Genomic DNA, 6,000 nt, shown 5'->3' with positions numbered 1-6,000 from the left:
CTTTGCGCACCTAGGCTGCAAAAAAGTGTCACACATGTGGTATCGCCGTACTCAGAAGAAGTAGGGCAATGTGTTTTGGGGTGTATTGTTACATATACCCATACTGTGTGTGAGAAACATCTCTGTAAATGACAACTTTTAAAAAAAATGTATACAAAGTTGTCAATTTACAGAGATATTTCTCTCACCCAGCATGGGTATATGTAAGAATACACCCCAAAACACATTGCCCTACTTCTTCTGAGTACGTTGATACCACATGTGTGACACTTTTTTGCAGCCTATGTGCATAAAGGGGCCAAAAGTCCAACGAGTACCTTTAGGCTTTACAGGGTTGCTCACAATTTAGCCCCGCCCAAAATGCCAGAACAGTAAACACACCCCACAAATGACCCCATTTCGGAAAGTAGACACCCCAAGGTATTCACTGAGGGGCATAGTGAGTCCGTGGGAGATTTTTTATTTTTTTTGACAGAAGTTAGCAGAAATGGAAACTTTATTTTTATTTTTTCCTGAGAAAGTGTAATTTTCCGCTAACTGTGAATTTTTTTTTAATCATACATGAACTCACCATGCCCCTCCGCGAATACTTTGGGGTGTCTTCTTTCTAAAATGGAGTCATTTTGGAGATATTTATACTATCCTGGCATTCTAGCACCTCAAGAAACATGACAGGTGCTCAGAAAGTCAGAGCCGCTTCAAAATGCGGAAATTCAAATTTTTGTACCATAGTTTGTAAACGCTATAACTTTTGCGCAAACCAATAAATATACACTTATTGGATTTTTTTTTATCAAAGACATGTAGCACAATAAATTCTGACACAAACTTGTATAGAAATGTAATTATATTTGAACAATTTTAACAGAAAAAGTTAAAAATACACTTTTTTTGAGAAAATTGCGGTCTAGTTTGATTAATATCAGAAAAACGAAAAATCTCAGCAGCAATCAAATACCACCAAAAGAAAGCTGTATTTGTGAGAAGAAAAGGAGGTAAAATTCATTTGGGTGCCAATTTGCATGACCGAGCAATAAACCGTTAAAGTTGTGAAGTGCTGATTTGTAAAAAAGGGACTGGTCACTAGGGGGGTATAAACCTGTGGTCCTTAAGTGGTTAATAAAGTCAAAAAATAAAATAAAAATTCAACCGTGTGGAGAATGAACATTAACAGATTATTTAGGGCCAGGTCTCATACTCAATTTCACATTAAATTGCTACCATAGCCTATGTATTGTTGTACTGATCACCTATATGCTGGCTTAATTAAATTAAACAAGTCATAAAGTAGTATATTATTCTAACCGTGTGGAAACTGAAGATACGGAAACAAACGATTGAGGCATGACGCTTAATATCGTGTTAACAATCACAAGTAAATTGTTACCCTTGCATGTGTAGTGGTGTACTGATCAACTATATGCTGGTTTAATAAATTGAAACTGAACCCCCCCAAAAAAATTTAATCCAACCGTGTGGAAATGGGATTCACTGAAACACAAGATTGAGGCCTGACGCTCAATTCACTTTAACACTCACAGGTATATTGCTGCACTACCGTGTGTTTCACTGTAGTAATAACATATATATGCTAGTTTCATTAAATTGAACCCTCACGAAAAAATGTAACTATGTAAATATAGAATAAACAGAAATGAATGATTGAGGCCTAACACTGAAATTCACCCACAGGTACATTCCTTCCCTAGGCTGTGCTTTGTTGTAGTAATCACATGTATATGCTGGTTTCATTAAATTGATCAATCCACAAAAATGTACAATCCTACCGCATGGAAATGGAATTCACGGAAACGGACGATTGATATCTGACACTCAAATTCACTTTAAAACTCACAAGTAAATTGCTGCTCTAGTCTGTGCATTGTTGTAATCACGTATATGCAGTGTGCTGGTTTCACTAAATTGAACAATCCCCCCCAAAAAAAGTTAAATTACAACCGTGTGGAAATGCAATTCAAGTAAATTGACTATTGATGCTTGAAGCTCAATTTGTCCTAATCGCTTACAGGAAAGTAGTTTGGTTTACTACTGATCACCTATATGCTGGTTTAATTAAATTGAAAAAGTCACAGAAAAAAAACAAAGATAAAAACATCTAGCACGGTATGATATATAAATGTGCGGATTTCCCTGGCCATATTATTGAAGAAAATTACATAAATAAGGTAATAATGCACTTAATAAAGTTGATGCAAGCATTATATATGGACAAAGTCCTCACTCTGATATGATAAAATCTGAGACATATAGCCAATATATTTTGATCAAAACACATCTGTGCCCGCCTACCAAGCGCCAAGGTGGTCTCAGGTCAGGTGGGTCCTATGCTAAACCTACCTAAGCCATTGGGCTTCTATGTTCAGGAGGGCAGACCTCGCACATATGGTGTGCTGCTCCTAGTCAAATCCATGTGCATCAAGCAACCAATGGGAGGAGGAGCAAGCACACCAATATCTACCACCTAATCAAGGCGGTCTACGAGATAGGAATGGCAAAAGTGCAAAGAAATGCTACTCCCAAGATAAAATAGGAGCGCATTCACAATTGAAGGTGCCACTCTTTCAAGCATATACTACATAAACCAAAAAATCACAGAAAAAAACAAAGATAAAAACATCCTGCAAGGTATGATATATAAATGTGCGGATGTCCCTGGCCATATTATTGAAGAAAATCACAGAAATAAGGTAATAATGCAAATGTACTTAATAAAGTAGATGCAAGCATTATATATGGACAAATGTAAAAAGTACCCAAAAAATAACTTTTGGTTGACTGAAATAACCACTCGTTACAACCGAGGTATGAAGCAAAGCATTTGTGAAGCCACAACACGCACAACCTTGAGGCGGATGGGCTACAACAGCAGAAGACCCCACCGGGTACCACTCATCTCCATTACAAATAAGAAAAAGAGGCTAAAATTTGCACGAGCTCACCAAAATTGGACTGTTGAAGACTGGAAAAATGTTGCCTGGTCTGATGAGTCTCGATTTCTGTTGAGACATTCAAATGGTAGAGTCCGAATTTGGCGTAAACAGAATGAGAACATGTATCCATCCTCTGATGGGTACTTCCAGCAGGATAATGCACAATGTCACAAAGCTCGAATAATTTCAAATTGGTTTCTTGAACATGACAATGAGTTCACTGTACTAAAATGGTCCCCACAGTCACCAGATCTCTACCCAATATAGCATCTTTGGGATGTGGTGGAACGGGAGCTTCGTGCCCTGGATGTGGATCCCTCAAATCTCCATCAACTGCAAGATGCTATCCTATCAATATGGGCCAACATTTCTAAAGAATGCTATCAGCACCTTGTTGAATCAATGCCACGTAGAATTAAGGCAGTTCTGAAGGCAAAAGGGGGTCCAACACCGTATTAGTATGGTGTTCCTAATAATTCTTTAGGTAAGTGTATATATGCTGGTTTTATTCAATTTAACATTCCTCCAAAAAATTACATTCTCACCATGTGGATATAGAATAAATTGAAATGGATGATTGAGGCCTGATGCTCAATTCACATTAACACTCACAGGTAAATTTTACCCTAGTGTGTATTGATATACTGATCACCTATATGCTGGTTTGATTAAATTCAATAACAGCCCCCCCACCCCAAAAAAAAATAAAAAAATATTATATATATATACAGTGGGATGCGAAAGTTTGGGCAACCTTGTTAATCGTCATGATTTTCCTGTATAAATCGTTGGTTGTTACGATAAAAAATGTCAGTTAAATATATCATATAGGAGACACACACAGTGATATTTGAGAAGTGAAAGGAAGTTTATTGGATTTACAGAAAGTGTGCTATAATTGTTTAAACAAAATTAGGCAGGATCATAAATTTGGGCACCACAAAAAAGAAATGAAATCAATATTTAGTAGATACTCCTTTTGCAGAAATTAAAGCCTCTAAACGCTTCCTGTAGGTTCCAATGAGAGTCTGGATTCTGGTTGAAGGTATTTTGGACCATTCCTCTTTACAAAACATCTTTAGTTCATTCAGGTTTGATGGCTTCCGAGCATGGACAGCTCTCTTTAAGTCACACCACAGATTTTCAATTATATTCAGGTCTGGGGACTGAGATGGCCATTCCAGAACGTTGTACTTGTTCCTCTGCATAAATGCCTTAGTGGATTTAGACCAGTGTTTAGGGTCGTTGTCTTGTTGAAAGATCCAGCCTTGCGCAGCTTCAGCTTTGTCACTGATTCCTTGACATTGGTCTCCAGAATCTGCTGATACTGAGTGGAATCCATGTGTCCCTCAACTTTGACAAGATTCCCAGTCCCTGCACTGGCCACACAGCCCCACAGCATGATGGAACCACCACCATATTTTACTGTAGGTAGCAGGTGTTTTTCTTGGAATGCTGTGTTCTTTTTCCTCCATGCATAACGCCCCTTGTTATGGCCAAATAACTCAATTTTAGTTTCATCAGTCCACAGCACCTTATTCCAAAATGAAGCTGGCTTGTCCAAATGTGCTTTAGCCCACCTCAAGCGGCACTTTTTGTGCTGTGGGCGGAGAAAAGGCTTCCTCTGCATCACTCTTGCATACAGCATCTCCTTGTGTAAAGTGACTCCATCTGCAGCAAGATGATGTTGTAGGTCTTTGGTGCTGGACTGTGGGTTGACTCTGACTGTTCTCACCATTCGTCGCTTCTGTCTATCCGAGATTTTTCTTGGTCTGCCACTTCGAGCCTTAACTTGAACTGAGCCTGTGGTCTTCCATTTCCTCTATATGTTCCTAACTGTGGAAACAGACAGCTGAAATCTCTGAGACAGCTTTCTGTGTCCTTCCCCTAAACCATGATGGTGAACAATCTTTGTCTTCAGGTCATTTGAGAGTTGTTTTGAGACCCCCATGTTGCTACTCTTCAGAGAAAATTAAAAGAGGAGGGAAACTTACAATTGACCCCCTTAAATACTCTTTCTCATATTTGGATTCACCTGTGTATGTTGGTCAGGGGTCACTGAGCTTACCAAGCCAATTTGAGTTCCAATAATTAGTTCTAAAGGTTTTGGAATCAATAAAATGACAACAGTGCCCAAATTTATGCACCTGCCTAATTTTGTTTAAACAATTATAGCACACTTTCTGTAAATCCAATAAACTTCCTTTCACTTCTCAAATATCACTGTGTGTGTCTCCTATATGATATATTTAACTGACATTTTTTATCATAACAACCAACGATTTATACAGGGAAATCATGACGATTAACAAGGTTGCCCAAACTTTCACATCCCACTGTATATATATAGAAGCTTATTTAAGGTCCTGTACAGTACACAGTGTACCAGAAAAATAAAATAGAGCTTCTTTCACCACACACGCAAAGGAGCAGCTCATCCTGGCACAGACAGAGGGCAGTACAGGAAATGCAGGACCAAACTGTAAAGTACTGTACTGTAAAGAAGAGCTGCTAAGCAACCAGTGCAGATGGTTTACCAAAGAACCATATTGATTGGTTGGATATGAGTTGGAGGCATTGTGTGTTGAGTCTAGTTTTAACATACGATGGCCCAGAAAAAATACCATTGTAAGTTGAAAATATTGTACCCTGAGGCCATTTTATCTTCAGGGACCACTGTATTTGCATATAGAAATTCATTTTCTTGAGTATTTCTTAAAAGCTGAAGAGATGATATTTTACTGCATGCAAATTTACATCCTATTGTTGTAGTAAAATGCATTGTAACTTCAATTTTTTGTAATACAAAAGGTTAATGAGAAGTGAACTGTAGTTCTCTCATGTCAATCTAGAATGTTTTTCAAATCTATATACAAATAATGTTGTTATAGCGACTGTCATACTTCCCAACAAGACAATTTTAAGCCATTACATGTCCTAGGTCTAGGAAAGATGCTTTTAAATGTGAACAAGATGTTTGTACAGTTTGCATAGGACTGGCAGATTTCTCTTGATTTCCTATCATGAAAATTGACATTGAGAGCCATGG

Source organism: Bufo bufo, chromosome 2 (assembly GCF_905171765.1).
Source record: "Bufo bufo chromosome 2, aBufBuf1.1, whole genome shotgun sequence".
Lineage (NCBI taxonomy): Eukaryota > Metazoa > Chordata > Amphibia > Anura > Bufonidae > Bufo > Bufo bufo.
This window is presented reverse-complemented; position numbering follows the sequence as displayed.